Source organism: Opisthocomus hoazin, chromosome 9 (assembly GCF_030867145.1).
Source record: "Opisthocomus hoazin isolate bOpiHoa1 chromosome 9, bOpiHoa1.hap1, whole genome shotgun sequence".
Classification (NCBI taxonomy): Eukaryota; Metazoa; Chordata; class Aves; order Opisthocomiformes; family Opisthocomidae; genus Opisthocomus; species Opisthocomus hoazin.
The window spans coordinates 28292302-28311428 of NC_134422.1; the positions used below are offsets into that span (position 1 = coordinate 28292302).

Below are 19127 nucleotides of genomic sequence, written 5' to 3' on the forward strand. Positions count from 1 at the left end.
TGAATTCCCTGTGTTCCACCATTTTACGGCTAACGCTGGCCTCGCACAGAATGCGTTTGGTATACACCATGCCTTTCTTAGAGTCAATCTCATCATGACGTTGGATGAATATTCTGTGACATCCATTTTAGCTGCCCTTTTCAGAAATGTCCTTACTTGCTTTGCAGAGAAAAATAGTGAGGAATATTGTCCTCTTGTGAGCAAAAAGAGGTTGAAGAAACAACGAGCTCTTGCATCTGTTAGCTCTATAATCGCAGAGAGCCACCCTCTTCCCTATGGCACTTTGCACGTTCACTAGCTCAGAGCGCAGCAGCTGGAGTTTGGACGCACTGGCATCCACCATGTACTTCTATTAACTAAAACTGTGCATGGGACTATATATCTGCACCTTCTGTGCCTGGGGTACCACCTCACTTGTTTTACTGAAACAATATGGAAGAAGAGTTGAAACCAGACCTCCTGAAGCAGGACTGCAGCCTGAAAGATCATTTCACTTGTGCTCTCACTACTTTTTCCCTCTAACCCATCTCTCTTTCAAAATCAGAGAGGACACTGATCTTCCAGCTTGCACAAGTAGTTCTGGAAACCCTCCCTGGATTTGCCCATGCACACTGCTTTTTGCAGAAACAGGAAAAGAGTTTCTAGTATCCTGCTGCTTTCACATAAATACGTGCCATTATTTATAATGTCTCTGGGGAAGGGAAAAACAAGTCTGCAAGCACCAAAAATTGTGTCTCCAGAACAAATAATCTATGTGAAAAACAGTGATGGAAACTTGATGGGGACTCATAGAGGCTGTAAGGTAGTGCTGCTGATGTTCATGTGGCTTCCATTGGTGCTGATTTTTCTTTCTTCTTCCATGTGTGCAAAATATAAAGGAGACAGCTGTGAAAAAATGGCATAGACATTACTAGAGTCATCTTTTTAGGGATAGCTGAGTTAAGTAATTAAAAGGCTGAATAGCACAGTTCTTCACTCCTTGCATCCTTCACACTCTGGTCTAAAGCTCAGCCACGATCACAGCAGGACTTTATTGAGAAGAAATTAAAGTGGGAGGGTAACATAGCTGGAATTTCTCCTTCAAGTCTCCCACTGCTTTAAATCTTATTCCATCCAAATGCTGACTTCAAGTAACCACAGTATGTTTCACTAAAATTTTACTAGACACTTTAACTGTACATTAATGGCCTTTGCATAGCTGATGTATTTGTAGCTCTAGGGGAAGGGAAAGCAAGGCCACTTTGATATCTGTTTATGTAACACAAATTTGTTTCTTGGAAGGCTTGAGGCTAGTAAGAGTAGAAAGTGTACTGGAATATGTTCCATATGGTAGTTTCTCAGGTACTGTGATAGCTAACCCGAGTTAATAATTAAAATCTGTTTCTATCACTCTTTCCTTCTGGAGGCAAAAAAAGGGCTGGAACTTTCCTTTTAATACCATCCCGTCTTTTTCTGATTTTGTGACAATGTTGCCATTACCACAGCATACTTAATTTTTTTTTTTGCTATGTAACATTTCATCTGGGTAAACAATCAAAGGGAGGAGGGTTGTTTTGCTCTTTAGGGTATTTTTGTATAAGATAAACCCATGGTGGTGATAGGGATTGATGGAGCCCAAACAGCACTGGCAGCTTTAAGACTCTTTTTCCAGAGCAATACTGGAGAACGTCCTCTGCTTCCTTCCTCTTAGCCACATTTTTTGATGTGCTATGATCTTGTTTTGGGCAGCCACCAAGCGTGCTGTCCTTGTGCTTAGCAGCATCAGCAGTCGCTGCACTCAGCAAGAGCTATTTCGGGATTTGTCTGGGCCAGAGGGACTTGCAGAAGTATTAGAGCAGCACAATAGGCGGACTAAGCTCAGAACTCTAGTTTGGTGCTCTTAAGTTCCTGGGGACATTTCACCACTTCTTCAGTTATAAAACAAGAGGTTTTCATCTGCCTGCCAGGCAGGATGCCGTGATCTCGTGATCAGTGGATGGTGCGTCCTCTATATTAAGAAGCCCTTTAGGAAGTATCACCATTGCAAATACAGGAACTAGGTGTACTCAGAGGTCTGAACTTTAAAAACAAATGTTATTCAGGTTTGATTGTTGGGGGTTTATTTCCCCCAAAACTGTTCTGCTGGGAAACGAAGTCCAAGCATAAAATAAAGAATATTCTAGTGTCCTTCCTCACTATGGGGAATAGGACTTTGCTGTCCTGTCACCAAACCAAAGGAAAAGATTTGGGCTGTGTTAATAAAATGTGAAAGAAGGTGAATGCAACTCTCCCACTTGGCAGGGCAGCTCTTCAGCCTCTCCTCGTAGGGTCACAAAGGACTGTGGAGGTTTGCTCATGACAGCTGCAATTTAGTGACTCCTGGATGTGACCTCCAGCTGATATTCACAGACACCCCGCACTCTCAGCTGTGTGCATTTGGCCTCCAAATGCCAAACTTTTTTTTTTTTTTTTTTTTCACTAATTTCCAAAGAGCTGCTGCAGAAGCAGTTGGAGATACAGGAACATCTCTGTTTGCAGATGTTTTCACACACTGTCAGGAGTGGCGTCCAACCTGCTTTCTGGTATGTGGGCTGACTGACTTGCCCTGTGCCAAAGATTTTTGTTCTGTGCTTTTTCTACTGCATGACTGTCAGATAGCTTTCGAGTTCATGGTGGGAGCATTCAGACCTAATGCAGCTGTGTCTGCTGCTCCAACAGCTACTTCATATCCCAGGCAGGTCACAGCACAGGACAAGAAGCAGCTGTGCTGTCAGTCCATGAGTCAGAAAGCGTCTTCCACCTGGGAAGAAAACTTATGCCAACATCTTATGTACCTTGATTCTCCAAAGTTACTAAGAAGATGCTGATCAGTTGATTTCTACTTAGTATTGTAAAACTACGTGACTAGAACTACCTCATAATGCTTTAAAACGAGCAATACTTTTGAATTAATAACTTCTATATATTTTCACTTTTTTACTAACATGAGAATAAGGAGCTAAGTGAAACATCTTTGATAATGAGTGTGCATCTGACTTCACAGCTTCAGCAGTCTACCACTGAAGCTTTACCAATGACACAATCATGCAAATAGGTAATTAGGGAAAACTGAAAGTTAACATTTTTCTCAAATGGTACTGGTTGATGACGGTATTTTGGCTTGTGATAAAACAAAACAAATTGTTGAGTCCTGAACATCATTCTCCTCTTCTTCTGGCAAAACTTTTCAGGTATTAAAAACCAATTTATTTCTCCCTTCAAAGCCCTGAGTGTTTCTGGTCAGAAACCCGGGTTTGCTGACACCTGGGACAGCTTCGTGACAATGGGAGGTGGCCAGTGTCAGCACCCCTGTCCCAGCCACAGTGCCACGGGTAAAAATTGAGATGGGGGCACTGATTTATGAAACTTGTGTAGAGCCTGGGAGATTTGCTAGATTGCTGCCCAGATCCAGTGCATCTTTGAGGGGGTGGACACTGCATCATTCTTAAAGGGACTTAGGTTGCTGAATTTCCTTCTTCCTCTTGGAGAAATGCTTTACTGGATAATAGATTCTGAATCTATACGCTGACAGGTTGGGCAATCCTCACCGAATAGCTTAAAATTCAGCAGAAGCAAGCACGCATGCGGTTCTCTGGGGAGCAAATGCATCTGCAGGAATTTGGCCCATTGCATTTATTCAGCAGATCTGGAAGAAAGTCCTTAGATTTGACTTTTAATTGCTTTAATTCTCATGTTTCTTAGAGAAAAGCAATGGCAGAAATCAAGTCACTTGGTACATTATATATCTGCTACACCCACCCCTAATGAAGCGCTCTTCGGTACAGCACCTTGCCACTTCTACTCAGGAACAGCACCGCCGCTCCAGTAGCAGTTCACCATTTTCATGATGTTTGCACTTCTTATCACAGAATCACAGAATCACAGAATAGTAGGGGTTGGAAGGGACCTCTGTGGGTCATCTAGTCCAACCCCCCTGCCGAAGCAGGGTCACCTACAGTAGGCTGCACAGGATCTCGTCCAGGCGGGTCTTGAATATCTCCAGAGAAGGAGACTCCACTACCTTCCTGGGCAGCCTGTTCCAGTGCTCCGTCACCCTCAGAGGGAAGAAGTTCTTCCTCATGTTCAGATGGAACTTCCTGTGCCTCAGTTTGTGCCCATTGCCCCTTGTCCTGTCACTAGGCACCACTGAAAAGAGCTTGGCCCCATCCTCCTGATACCCACCCTTCAGATATTTGTAGGCATTTATAAGGTCCCCTCGCAGCCTTCTCTTCTTCAGGCTGAACAAGCCCAGTTCCCTCAACCTCTCCTCATAGGGGAGATGCTCCAGTCCCCTCACCATCCTTGTAGCCCTCCGCTGGACTCTCTCCAGTAGCTCTTCATCCTTCTTGAACTGGGGAGCCCAGAACTGGACACAGTACTCCAGATGAGGCCTCACCAGGGCAGTGTAGAGGGGAAGGAGAACTTCCCTCGTCCTGCTGGCCACACTCTTCTTGATGCACCCCAGGATCCCATTGGCTTTCTTGGCAGCCAGGGCACACTGCTGGCTCATGGTTAACCTGTCGTCCACCAGGACACCCAGGTCCCTCTCCGCAGAGCTGCTCTCCAGCAGGTCCACCCCAAGCCTGTACTGGTGCATGAGGTTGTTCCTCCCCAGGTGCAGGACCCTGCACTTGCCCTTGTTGAACCTTATCAGGTTCCTCTCTGCCCAGCTTTCCAGCCTATCCAGGTCACGCTGAATGGCAGCACAGCCTTCTGGTGTATCCACCACACCTCCCAGTTTGGTGTCGTCAGCAAACTTGCTGAGGGTACATTCTAACTCTTCATCCAGGTCGTTGATGAAGAAGTTAAACAAGACTGGGCCCAGTACTACCCCTGAGGGACACCACTTGTCACCAGCCTCCAACTAGACTCAGCGCCGCTGATGACAACCCTCTGAGTTCTGCCATTCAGCCAGTTCTCTATCCACTTCACCGACCACTCATCCAGCCCACACTTCCTCAGCTTCCCTAGGAGGACATCATGGGAGACTGTGTCGAAAGCCTTGCTGAAGTCAAGGTAGATAACATCCACGGCTCTCCCTTCGTCTACCCAGCCAGTCATGTCATCGTAGAAAGCTATCAGATTGGTCAGGCATGATTTCCCCTTGGTGAATCCATGCTGACTACTCCTGATAACCTTCTTTTCTTCCACTTGCTTCATGATGGCCTCCAGGATAAGCTGCTCCATCACCTTTCCCGGGATGGAGGTGAGGCTGACTGGCCTGTAGTTCCCTGGGTCCTCCTTCTTGCCCTTTTTGAAGATTGGAGTGACATTGGCCTTTCTCCAGTCCTCGGGCACCTCTCCTGTCCTCCAGGACCTCTCAAAGATGATGGAGAGTGGCTCAGCAATGACATCCGCCAGCTCCCTCAGCACTCGTGGGTGCATTCCATTGGGGCCCATGGATTTGTGGACATCCAGATCGCTTAAGCGATCCCTCACACAGTCCTCCTCGACCAAGGGAAAGTCGTCCTCTTTGTAGGCTTCTTCTCTTACCTCCGGGGCCTGGGATTCCTGAGGGCCAGTCTTAGCACTGAAGACTGAAGCAAAGAAGGCACTCATTAGCTCTGCCTTCTCCGCATCCTCCGTCACCAGGACACCCGCCTCATTCAGCAGCGGCCCCACATTGTCCCTAGCCTTCCTTTTGCTGCTGATGTAGTTGAAGAAGCCCTTCTTGTTGTTTTTGACATCCCTTGCCAGCTTCAATTCCAGGTGAGCCTTGGCCTTCCTCGTCGCATCCCTGCATGCTCTCACTACGTTTCTGTACTCTTCCCAAGTGGCCTGTCCCTCTTTCCACATTCCATGCACCTTTCTCTTCTGCCTGATCTCCGCTAGAAGCTCCTTGTTTAACCATGCAGGTCTCCTGCCTCCTTTGCTAAATTTCTTTCTCAGGGGGATGCATTGCTCCTGTGCATGGAAGAAGTGTTGTTTAAAAAGCGACCAGCACTCATGGACCCCCCTGCCTTCGAGAGCCCTGGCCCACGGGATTCCTCCCAGTAGCTCCTTGAAGAGGGCAAAGTCAGCCCTCCTGAGGTCCAGGGTTTTGATCCTGCTTATCGCCCTGCTTCCTCCACGCAGGATCCTGAACTCGACCATTTCATGGTCACTGCAGCCGAGTCTACCTCCAACCTTCACGTCCTCCACCAGTCCCTCCTTGTTTGTTAACACGAGGTCCAGCAGCGCGCCTTTCCTTGTTGGTTCCTCCACCACTTGCATCAGAAAGTTATCATCGATGCTCTGTAGGAACCTCCTGGATTGCGCCTGCCTAGCTGTATGGTCTTCCCAGCTGATGTCAGGGTGGTTGAAGTCCCCCATGAGAACCAGGGCCTGTGACTGTGAGGCTGCTTGCAGCTTCCTGTAGAAGGCCTCATCAACCTCCTCCTCCTGGTCAGGTGGCCTGTAGTATACACCCACCGTAATGTCACCCGTGTGAGCCTGTCCCTTAATTCTAACCCACAAGCTTTCAACTCCTTCTTCACTTGCCCCCGGGCCAAGCTCAATGCATTCCAGTTGCTCCCTCACATATAGAGCAACTCCCCCACCTCTCCTTGTTGGTCTGTCTTTCCTAAAGAGTCTGTAGCCATCTATGACAGCATGCCAGTCATGCGAGTTGTCCCACCACGTTTCTGTGATGGCGACCAAGTCGTAGCCGTCCTGCTGTATAATGGCTTCCAGCTCCTCCTGTTTATTGCCCATACTACGTGCATTGGTGTAAACACACTTGAGCTGGGCTGTCAATCTCACCCCTGGCCTTGGCACTCCAAGCCTAGGCTCATCCCTAGTGAGCTGGGCAATATCCCCTTCCCCCTTCGAACCTAGTTTAAAGCCCTCTCAATGAGCCCCGCCAGCTCGTGGCCAAGAATTCTTTTCCCCCTTTGTGATAGCTGAGCTCCACTTGTTGCCAGCAGGCCCGGTGCTGTGTACACCTCCCCATGATCAAAGAAGCCAAAATTCGACCGATGGCACCAGTCCCTGAGCCACCTGTTAACCAGGTGAGTTTTCCTGCCCCTTTCAGTGCTGTCCCCTGCCACTGATGGGATGGAGGAAAACACCACCTGCGCCCCTGATCCCTCAACCAGTCGCCCCAGTGCCCTGAAGTCCCTTTTGATGGCCTTGGGACTTCTTTCTGCTACCTTGTCCCCGCCAACCTGCATTACCAAGAGGGGGTAGTAATCAGAAGGCCGCACCAGACCAGGGAGTTTCTTCGCAACATCCCTAACCCGGGCCCCAGGGAGGCAGCAGACTTCCCTGTGGGATGGGTCCGGTCGGCAGATCGGGCCCTCTGTTCCCCTCAGAAGAGAATCACCTATGACAATTACCCTCCTTTTTTTCTTAGTTGAGGCAGTTGTAATACGTGGGGCTGTCTGACTCGTTCTAGGCAACCCCCTGGATGGAGCCTCACCTTCACCCACATCCTCTGTGGCCGGTCCCTCACGTTCCAGAGCCCCATACCTGTTGCTTAAGGGCAACTGGGCAGGTGAGGGAGGCCGGGGGGAAATTCGCTTGCCACCCCGAGCAGGGACCCGTTTCCAGTCCCCCCCATCTCCTAGGCCCCCTCTTTCTGCTCGGTGGCAAGAGGGTTGGGGGTTCTCTGCTTTCTGTGGAGCCGCCTCCTGCTGCCGCTGCCTCAGGGAGGGCAGGGTGCGGCTCCACCAGTCGATCTCCCTCTCACACTCCCGGATGCTCCTCAGCCTCTCCACTTCCTCCTTCAGTTCTGCCACCAGGCTGAGCAGGTCATTCACCTGCTCGCACCGAACACAGCCGTTGTCTCTGCTGTCCTCCGGTACGAGCGCCAGGCTCAGGCACTCCCTGCAGCCAGAGACCTGGACACCCGCGTTCTTGCGTGGGGCCTCCGTCTGGGTCCCCACACTCCTTCGAGCAACACCTTTACCACGGGTGGTAACCATGGCTAGAATATCTCCTGGAAGAGCGATGCCCACTACTTGAGTTGCCAGAAGGGGCGGCTGTACCCTGCCAGTCGCCTTCCCCGCTCGCCCTGCCCGCGCCAACTGCTGCGCGGGCTGCTGCGCCGCCTCTGTTTGCCGGCTCTGCTCGCTCGCGCTCCCTGGGAGCTGCTCTTATCCCTGAGGGGGTTTGGCCGCTGTCACAGTCGACTCCGCCCCCGCTGAGTCAGAGCTGCTGCTCGTTGGCACTTCCCGCTTTCCCGCTGAGGGGGGGGGCTGGGGTCTCCTCTCTCTCTCTCTCGGCGCTTTTTGCCGCCTCGCCGCTGCGGTTTTGCCACCGGAGAAAGGGTCCCTCGGCGCGAGCCTCTGCTCCAGAACCCTTCACCTTCAGTAGCTTCACCGAAATATTATTCGAACCTTATAAGGTTTTGTTATCTATTGTCAGCAGACAGTACAAATATTTATTCATTAAAGACACCACACCTTCACCAGGGTTCCTGTGGGGTTTTCTGTAAGCTCCGGGTCATGGGCTAATCTAAACGACTTCAGTGGGTTTCCTCTGAAGCTGCCTTACCTTATTGTGCTGTGAGGAGTGAGCCCAGAGCTCTGAGATGTCTTTTTGCCCCTGCTCATTGTAAGAGCAAAGCTTACCTGTGCCCAAGGACAAGCACCCCTTGCCAAAATCTTTCTGGACCACTGGTATGCATAATGTCCCTTGGAAACTGGTAGGGACAGTCCCTGCAGTGCCCAGTGTAGAATGCTTTCTTCGGAGTCAGATGTTTAGGAATGCCGAATTGCTTAAAATCTCGTACATACAGCAAACTCTTGGAGTCAAGGAAGTGTAGTAGAGTCAGGAATTTAGCGGCATTTAATATATTCTTGCAAAAAACATTTGATAGTATCTCATTTTTGTGAAGTTTAGTAGAGGGCTGTGTTGTCATCCACCTCCCTTCTCTAATCCATTTCCTATGTGTCAGTAAAGGGTAAAAAATACTTGGGTACTGCACTACAGCCGTGATAGCTTTATATGAGGACAAATTCCTGAGGCTGGGATATTGTGACTGGTCTGAAAAAATGTTGTGCATTCTTCTTTCTTCATTTAAATAGAAGAAGAATGGAAAGTTTGCAAAGGATGGGGGTGGAAGAAACATTTGCTGTTTTCCAAAAGTGGGTGAGAGGTTGGAATACAATTGAAGTTAGATTGTTCAGATGGTCCTTAATAGTACAGATGCAGCCTATTTGGATGGCATTTTAACTCCTTTATTTCAATTGTCTTAATCATAGTTTTTTAAACCTCATACAGTCTACTTGAGGGTGAATAGGAGCTCAGCTGGAAGCCCACACTGTTGAAAGCGAAGTATTTAATTTTGCAGCAAGCAGTAAGCTTGGTAATTGGATGTGTTCGTAGGGCAGCGGCTGCCAAAGATTCGGTTTTCAAGAAACAATATCTTAGGATACACATTAATGCACAAAAGATATGTAAGTGGCTTCAGATTGGACTTTGTGGAAAACAGTCATCTGTATTTAGAGCAGTTTATTTCCTTTTCTAATGGGCTTCTGAAATGGGAATATTTTATCAGCAATTTGCTGCTGCCAGCGCTAGGACCTTTTGTGAAGTAAATCGGCTCTCACCTGGCAGGAGAGGATGAGGAGGGTGGTTCGGGCTCTGGCACTGTGGCTGTGACTAGCACAGGTCCCCAGCACTGGACTGACCCTGCTGCCTTTGAAGTCAGGCAGAAAACAGGAGCCGATTCAAAGTGGGTTTTTGGAGCCAGCTCCCTTTGTCAGAGAGCGTCGATTCCCTAAACACCATCAGTGTGTTGGAAACAAACACAAACTCCTCCACTCTGCTTTTATTAATTGCTAATGTGCTTTGTGAAAGCCAGCAGAAGGGTGTTACCGGCTGATGGCTTTGCCAAGGCAGTAAGGTGGAGTTGCATGTGGGAATGAAGCCTTGTTTAATCAGGCTTTATAATTACTTTGACAAAATTTTAGCTGAAGCATGTCGGGTCAAGCAGTTCCTGGTTTAATACATTTACTGTTTAGTCTTTCGTCGCAAATTTAAGAATTTAAGAATGCCTACTCAGCAACCACTTTTTACTATTGTGCATTGATCACCTACAAATACGCGTACAGTAATTGTATATTGTGATTTTGTTTATTTATTTTACTGAAGTAACCAGTTTTAGATGTCATATCTCCCCTGCAGTCTACTAAACTTCTGGATAGGTTTTAAAGATGAGAGAAATCAATCCTCAGCTTGCACTCCCAATAAAGGCAGGTGAGCACAGCAGTAGCAGAGTTTTTCCCTCTCTTGTATCATGGATGTGGTTTAATTTCATGGTGTTTTCTCGACTGGCCCATTAAATCCTAGAAGAGAGGACTATCCTCCACGGCGAGGTGTAGCCTAGCAGATAGGGCTGTTTTGATGCAGAAGCACCTTAGGAGCTCTCGTGGGGGTAGGGAGGACGGGGTATAACACTGCGCAGCAGCTGGGAAACTCCCCAGTGGTGCTAATCTGCTATTGGGACGCACCACACCTACCTGGGAACTCGCACAGAAGATACAGAGAGTTTGTGGCAACAAAATGTGATTTATAGGCAGTGGGAAGTTGCTTTGTGTTTGCAACTACAGGTGACCAAATAAACTGTAAAAATGTATATTCCTTTATCCTCTTCATTCAGTTGTTAAACCACCAGGTTTCATCCCCAGAAGCATTTATATTTGTTTCTTCTGATTTCTTGATCTAATGTTTCTACTCCAAAAGAGTTTGGAGAGCTGCTTTTTCATTTTGTTATACTTTTTATAACTTTTTAAACAATTCCAAGGTGTTTCTGTGGAGAAAAAAAAAAAGGATTTTCTTTTTTTTCCTGAGAAAGGAACATCTTATAATTAGGAATAACAAGAAATTCATGTTTGTAACAAATTATACCCTACAAAGTAGCTTGAACTTTTTCAGCTGAAAGCTGCTTTGGAAGCTTAACACGGGATTAATATTTGAAGTACGCCTGGACTATCAAGAAGTTAATCGATGAAGTGTGAGCTATAGGCACTTAAAAGGCACAGACACATTCTCCACAAGAGTCTCATAATGATTTCCTTTCAGAGGCTGTGCACACTATCTTAATTATACAGGAGCCTACGTAAAGGTAGCATTGGCTTGGATCCAACAAAAGCTAAAGCAAACAATATGACAACGAAAAGGGCACTTGCGTCATTTCACTTTAGCGTTTATAGTACAAACAATAACTGGCAAATAAAAAGCTTCTAGACCATGGTGTGCTCAGTAGTGCCAGTATCATTATTCCTTCACATGTACTCATTAAAACAAAGAATGCCATAACTGAAAATACTGGGAGAGTCTTCCTTCCTTCACGATTTGTCTGCATAAAAGCAAGACCACCTCTGAGCAAGGAGCCACGCTTCCTGTGGTGCTCTGCTGACTTCATGAGCTGAATCACCTCCACGTGTCACAGATAAAACTTTCTGAGTGATCTTCTCCTGTGTGCACGAGTGCACACTTCCACTGAAAAAAGTACCTCAGAAAGGATGGGTGATGAAGCTGGAAGTGAGACTGAGGTGCTGGAGCTCGCTCTCATTACAGATGCCATTGCTTTCTGTGAAGGGTAGATTTTGAGATGCCCAGTAATGGTTATTAAAATGATCAGTTTTCCTGCACGGTAAGCATGGCACTCTCACCAAATCTACCTTGTGAAACTAAATCTTCTGGATTCAAGAGATCCCAACCTGTTGTTCTGGAGAACTCAACTTTAACATGTGACGTTGGCTGTGGCAGTGCACCGTTAACATGCTTTCTCTAGTGACTGAGGGGAAAAATGTCCAGATCTTTACACACTGTTCTCTAAAGGGGTACTGATGTGACTTCAAATGTCAGGCCACTCTGGCATTTCTCTGCATCTTTGATTGCATTAGGTATATTTCAGAGACAAGCAACACCATCCAAATGTTTCAATATTGCTATCAAAATAGTTATCACAGTGTTACAAAGTACCATGTTATTGCCAGACCATCTGGATGGTGTCGGGGGCCTTCCAGGGACAGTAGGTAGAGGAAGGGGTTCTCCCTCATCGTTCATCAGCTTTTCTTACCTTCCTCTGACTGCTCTGGGGGCAGTCCCTATCCCTCGGAAACTTCAGCCCTTCATGGAGGCTGCAGCGCAGAGTGCTGTGGTGGGCTCCAGAGCCTCCTCCTTCCGCTTCTAGGGAAGAATATCCTGACTCACACCCCAGCACAGCCTCCTGCACTCCCTTCAGCGGACACCCAGACCTAAACTTGTTGCACACATAGCACTTTGCTGTGCCCCAGTGTATTTCAAGGAGAGAAAAGAACCGTTTTCCTGTAAGGAGACAGGAGGATGCACAGCCCTCCTCAAGCTTTGAGCAAGTCCAGAGCTCCCCGAAAGGGGCATGCACACTGCAGAGTGGGCACAGGTGAGCTCACAGGAGTGACAGCTGTCAGCACGACAGCAGTGGCAGTCAATACATGTTAGAGATTAATGTATAACATCTCTGGTCCCTACAGCCACCGGAGTATGGGACAGAGGAAGAGAAGGCCACAAATGGCACGTTTCTAAGTACAGAACAACTGCCTCCATCCATGCTGAACAGCGGGGCTCAAAGGGTTATAGCGGATGGGGCTACATCTGGCTGGTGATGGATCACCAGTGGTGTTCTCCAGGGCTGAATTCTAGGGCCAGTTCTGCTCAATATATTTATCAACGATCTGGATGCAGGAGCTGAATGCACCATTAGCAAGTTTGCTGATGATACCAAAGTGGGAGGTGCTGTTGATTCTTTTGAGGGACAAGAGGCCTTGCAGAAGGATCTAGATTTAGCCAGTCAAAATGCTGGATTCTGCACTTAGGATGGAGTAACGCTGGGCACAAGTATAATTTGGGAGAGGAGTGGCTGGAGAGCAGACCAGTAGAAAGGCATTGGGGGTGCTGGTCAGCAGCAGCTCTATAACGAGCCAGCAGCGTGCCCTGCCAGCCCAGAGTACAAGCCACATTCCAGGGTGCATCAAGCCCAGCACAACCAGCTGGTCAACAGAGGTAATCATCCCACTGTATTTAGTGTTGGTGTGGCCTCTGCTTGAGTACAGCGTGCAGTTCTGGGCCCCACAATTTAAGAAGAATGTGAAGGCAACAAAGCTGGTGAAAGGGCTGGAAGGAATGTCCTGTGAGGAGCGGCTGAGGACTTTGGGCTTGTCTAGTGCGGAGAAAACTAGGCTGAGGGGTGACCTCATTGCTCTCTACAGCTTCCTGAGGAGGGGACCTGGAGAGGGAGGTGCTGAGCAATTCTCCCTGGTGTCCAGTACAGGATGCATGGCAATGGCTCAAAGCTGTGCCAGAGGAGGTTTAGACTGGGCATTAGGAAGCATTTCTTTACTGAGAGGTTGGTCAAACACTGGAACATGTTCCTAGAGAGGCAGTTGATGCCCCAAGCCTGTCAGTGTTCAAGGGGCGTTTGGACAATGCCCTTAACAACATGCTTTAACTTTTGGTCATCCCTGAGGTGGTCTGGCAGCTGGACTAGATGATTGTTGTAGGTTCCTTCCAACTGAAATAGTCTATTCTATGGAAGGGTCAAAATAGTTTTAAACATTAATAATACATTTTTTAAACATAATTCTAGTTTTCTAATGCTAATAAAGCCTAGCTAATATACGAGCAGTGTTTGAAAGCTGAATTCTTGCTGTTGTCAGGAAGCCACGATTCAAGACACACTGACCCATCCCTTCCCACGATGAGGCCAGCAGCCTGTTGAAAAGAGCGACCTGCACCAAATACACCATCACAGTCCAGTGCATCCCGCTCCAACAGCAATGACAGAAGCCTTGGTAAAATTATGTCACATTCTTTTTCTCTAGGTGTTGAGTTCTGCAGTATCTGTCCTAATCAAACTAACCCCTAACAAATTTACACAAAAGGCAGAGTCCTTATCTTTAGCAAGGCCCTTCTAACCTTCCATATCTACTGGCCTTGATTTTCTCCCCATGGTAATTGAACCGTTCTGGTACTAAGCGATTGTGTACCTGGGGAGAGGTGCAGGTACTAGAGTAGGTACGAGGCCGTTGGCTAACTACGGGGAACCGGGAAACAGGAACTGGGGAAAGAGCGAGCTCTCGGGGTTAAACCAGCCTCGCAGGGAACGTGCAGTCATCGACTCTTCCCAGTGTACAGCAAAGAAGTAAAGTTGTCCTCTGGTTGACAACTAATTTTAAAAAGATGAGTTTATTCTTTTGGACACGGCACTTGGACTTCCAGTTAGTATTTTAATCTATTAAATGGATGGGAAAAATTGCTGGCAGAGTTCAGGTCTTGGAACCACGTGAGTTTGAATTAATTAATGCTCCCAAAGACAGTATCAGTGTAGCATCTAAAGGGAACTAAGTAGATAAAGCCCTCTGATAATTGAGCACCAGCAGGTTTGAACATCCATGTAATGGAATAATTTCTGTGGGCAGCACAGGTTCTGTTCCCATTTATTTTTGGCATCATGTTTACCACTACCAGTCCTTGCTATGCTCTTGAAGGAGCTAAGTTTAAAGTTAATGAGACTTCTGTGCACAAAGGGTTTGCCAGCCTGGACTGTAGACAGCAGTGAGGTACCCGATTAGTACAAGACGTGACGTTTTTGCGACTTGGCCTTCTGCCTGGTGGGAGTTACTTCTGTTGACCACATGAAATGAATTCACATAAGTCGCCGAAGAATTGCAGGCCAGGAATGGCTGTTGGTTGCTACTGGATCAGACCAGCTTCTGACTAGTCAGCTAGAGAAATATCCTGTACTCCAAACATTGGAGTATCCATTTATAAACATTTAAAAATATGTACGACAAGATGGAGTTGTTAGACTGGAAAATCCTCTTTAGCATGATAATGTCTGACCATTAAATGTCTGTGGAAAAGTGTTGAAATAGCATAGTGACTCATCAGGGAGTTATTGAACTGTGTAAATAAATCTTTCTTTAGAATTTATTGATCAGTGTGGAAGAGCTCGTAAAGTAAAATATACCTTTTGTCTTCAAGCAGCTTCACATAGGAGGTCTGGCCTTTACACAATTCTTTGACTACCCTTAAGTTCAGAAGTAGTTACTTTACACATACTGGAAGAAAAAGCCAAGGATTTCTTCCTTTTATTCCAGCTTCATTTCAATAGGATTATAAACTGACTTTTTAAACATAGATAAAGTTTTCTTCTGCTGGAATATTCTTTAAGTGACAGCCTGTTATTGGCCAAGTGTTAGCTCAAAGGAGCTGTAGCGCCTGGATCCCCTCCCTCCGTGTGAGCTCTCCCTCCCTCGCCCCTACCCAGCCATCCACCTCCCTCCAAAGCCGCCAAGGGTCGGGTTGATACCGATGCCATTCTGAGCTGCATTGTTTGAACTGATGTCTCGGCACTGAGTGAACAAGATTTATAGCAAATAATGTGAATTCACCAAGACTCTCTAGCCCATCTTAGCTGTGGTTTCACTTGGGAACTCTTACTGTTTTCCGTTAACAATTTTCTCCTGGTGTCTTTTCTCCAACCACTGGTCACAGCTATAGGATAACTTGGTCAGTGCCTTAAAGTCAATAGTATTATTGCTCTGGAATTTCTTGTACTTTCCAAGGAAAGGAAATGCATTAATTTTAGAGCCGAGTCAAGCCCACAAACGAACTGGCACTTTGGGTAAACATCTGAGAGCACATTTTTGTAACTAGCTGGTCACGCGCACTGAGCTGTTCAGTTCCAGATGACGAATGAGGGACGTGTCTGCTGGGCTCGCTCATACACAGCCTTTGTGTGGACTTTGTGATGAGGAATGATTCTCAAGCTCATATTCTGTGTTGTATTTTTAAAAATCATCATTTCCTACGGAAAAAGAGATTATACAGATTATTTTCCTCTCCTCTTCTTGTCATAATTTCTGAACTCTTTGGCCAATTTCAGCCCACTTCTAGAGAGGGAAGAGGACTCTATGATATTAAGTTTTCCATATGTTTCACGAAATACATAGTTGGACAACTAAGGGGCAAAGGTGGAACCATGAAATTGCTCATTATCACAATATAGGCAATATACAGAGGAGAGACACATGACAAGTTCTGCAACGACATAGTGGAAGCAAAAATATCCAACTACAAAACCTAAATCCATAGGAAACTTGACTGCCTTAATTCTCGAGCTGATAAAATATTATTTCACTGATTCATTGCAAAAAATCCATCCAGTGAGTTTTCTAAATGGATTTGGAAGGAAGCGTATGGTATGTCGGTCACACCTGGATGTGCTGGGTTCCCTTGTTTTGTCTTCCTGCAGATCACCATTTGACAGCATGCAATGTAACAGCTACTCTGTACCTCAATGCATGGTAACAAGCTTTATTATTCTAAATATGCACTGTTTTATCAGCGATCCCAGTGAGTGAGAGCACAAACAGGACTGAAAATATTAGCAGAGTCCTTTCAAATGTGAAAAATAAGATAAAGAAGGATCTTCTAAGTGTAGATAAATATGTCTCTCCTCTGTTTTTCATGGGTAGTTCCTTTATTGGCCATTTGGAACACAAAACATTTAAAATTCATGAGGAAGAACAGTATTTATAAATGAAATTACTGTCTTCAAGTTCTTCAACTGTAAAAGTAGAGCACAGAAACCTGTAGTATAGGGTAGTACAGGATACAGGTGCATAAATGGACACAGTCCCAATGTCATAGTCTTGTAAGGGTGGTGTTCAAAAAGGGAATGAACACAGTTGCTAAAATCAAAGAAAGACAGCATTGAATAAGAAAATTCACAAGATCACCTTTAAAATTCAAATGAACCACAACCTTAATTTCCTGCATCTGCGGATTTATTTCCTTAGCCTGCTCTCTTGGCAAAGATGTTAATATTTTCAAAAGTTACAACTACCCACTGATATAATTCACTGACATGCAGCGCATTTACATCTTGGAAGATTTAAAACTACTTTTACTCTCTCCTCCTCTCCATGGTGTTTGTTTTCTTACATTTATGCATACTTGGCCTCAGTTCCCTCCACCTGATTTGGTGGTGCAGCTGTAATCCACTTCAGTACAGATATCCGGCTCTTCCTTCAGAAACTTTCCCTTGCTATGCTATAGCTCTTGTAAACGCTCTGACGGAAGTGGGTTTTTTCCTCCTTCCTCCTGCTGCAAGAGGTCCCAGAAACACAAGTCACTTTATTAAACAGACAACCTTTGGTTTGAAAAAAGCCTAAAAAGATGTAGTTTTGAGTTAACTTTGATGCATTTGTTTCTTACCTTATAGAAATGTCATGCTTATCACTCATGCATAAACAAAATGACTGGCAAAGCCATAGAGGCTGTCCTAACATTTTTATTTATTAGAGTAAAATGTCCAGATTATTTTCCATTCTTTCTATTCCATATATTTGAGAGAGAACATCTGTCTGGCAACAGTGATGGTCCTGAATCAAATATACAATGTGATTACCTTTGACTTGCAACATTTCACAGTACAAATATGTAATTTTAAAAATGAAAATTTAGAAAAATTATGAAATGCATAACATTATTGTTTCATGGTATCATTTTTATTATTTATTCTCTTATGGCTTATGTCTTTCATAGGATACGAGGAGACACTCTGTTCTGCCTTAGCAATACAGTATTCCAGTTACTTAATTTGGCTGCTGCAAGCTGTGCTGATATGAAACAAGTGAGGTTTCCTTTAAGTATGTGAAGAAAATCTTTCGAGGTCTAAAAAATGGCAGATATTCTTGGCATGGTCAGTGTCAGCACTGAGAGAGACAAGGCTCTCAAAAAGCCTAAAACAATAAACAGATGATAGCCTAAAAGACACTCTCTCTCCCCCCCTCCCCCCCCCCCCCCAAAAAAAAAAAGAGACATTTCCACTGACAGAAGAAGCCTACAGATGCTCTGTGGGAGAAAGAGGTGCTGGTTGGTTTCCTGCCATCACCAGAACCGAAGGACCAGGGAGGTGATCTACACTTGGAGAAGCTGGGAAGTTGCCAGTGCAACCTGAAGGATAGCCAGCAGCACCTTCCCAGCCACCATCACCTTGGAGGAGCTCTGCAGAGACTGACCTCCAGCCTTTTGCTTTCGTTTGCAGATGCAGGATGTGTTATGGAGAAGTCAGGAAACCAAACTGCCCTCCCCTGTAGTGGGCAATCCGAACTAAAATATCGCAGAAGGCAGTGCCAGGGCCTTTCCCTTTGACATGGAAGAGATAATACCCATGACTGGCCAGGTTGTCTTTTTCATTTATAGTACAACAGAGGCCTCCGTAGACTTTCTTTTTTTTTATTAGTCTTGGCTCAGAAAGAAATTGCTTAATTTAACAAAGTGCATTTACTGAAACGGAGCTGTGGAAACTTTAAAGATGTCATGACGCTGGGCTGTGTGTTTCCTCACGCATTCTCCTGCTCTGAAACACAAACCCTGCCAAAGCAAATAACTGCACAGTATTTATCATCGCTTTGTTACTATGTAGGACTATTTTTTGTTAAATGCTTGCTAAGGTGAGCTATTTGTTAGCTCCTCCTCTCTTCTGTCTGGAGAAAGCCAACAACATGGAAATCCAGTTGTGGTCATGAAATGTCGCTGACTTGGAGCTGCCGGTCCCAGGATCAGACCTACGTTAGGCAGCAGTGTGCAGTTTCTCCCCTTGTAAAGAACCGGTTCTTACTGCCATGTGAAAGTCCAACAGAAGGCTTTTGTCTTATTGGTCCACTTCTTTAAGTGCTAGAGCCTTTAAAATGACCCCTGTTTCTTCTGTCAAAAGAAGGCACTAGGCACATAGAGAGTTTTGCTTGGGGTTTTTGTTTTATTTTTTTGATTTTGGGGTGTAAACCTATTCCTAATTACCCTGTCTAGAAGCTTCTGTACGTGTTATCTGCTCGCTTGGTCATAATGTCCTCTCCATAGTGAGATCTGCACAGTGGGGCTTTGGGGACTGGCTGGCAGCGTGCTGTCCTGCGGCAGATGCTTGTCCTGGCGGGGTGGGCTTAGCCCTCTGCTGAGCTGGGAAACAGAGGAAACAGCTTCCACCTCTGGCCAGCCCGGACCTCACCAGCACCTCTGGATCCCCTCTGCTCCCACCCTCCTCTGGCTCTGGATGTCTGCAGCTCCCAGGGAGGCCGCAGAGAAAGAAGCGCAGGCTCTGGCCAAGCTACCAGGGGCCCAGCTATGCAGCCTGG

The 19127-nt window shown here is 46.2% G+C and overlaps 1 protein-coding gene across 9 annotated transcripts in view; it reads left to right on the plus strand.

Moving 5' to 3' along the window:
- Nucleotides 1–19127, plus strand: part of ITPRID2 (ITPR interacting domain containing 2) — a 90650-nt gene that overhangs the window by 26435 nt on the left and 45088 nt on the right. For 7 of the 9 annotated variants that reach the window (XR_012765021.1, XM_075430373.1, XM_075430381.1 and 4 more), the window contains one exon: nucleotides 13644–13778. The exons of the other annotated variants lie outside the window; for them this stretch is intronic. The gene's annotated coding sequence lies outside the window, so the exon portion shown is untranslated. The remainder of the gene's footprint in view (nucleotides 1–13643; nucleotides 13779–19127) is intronic. 9 annotated transcript variants of the gene reach the window in all.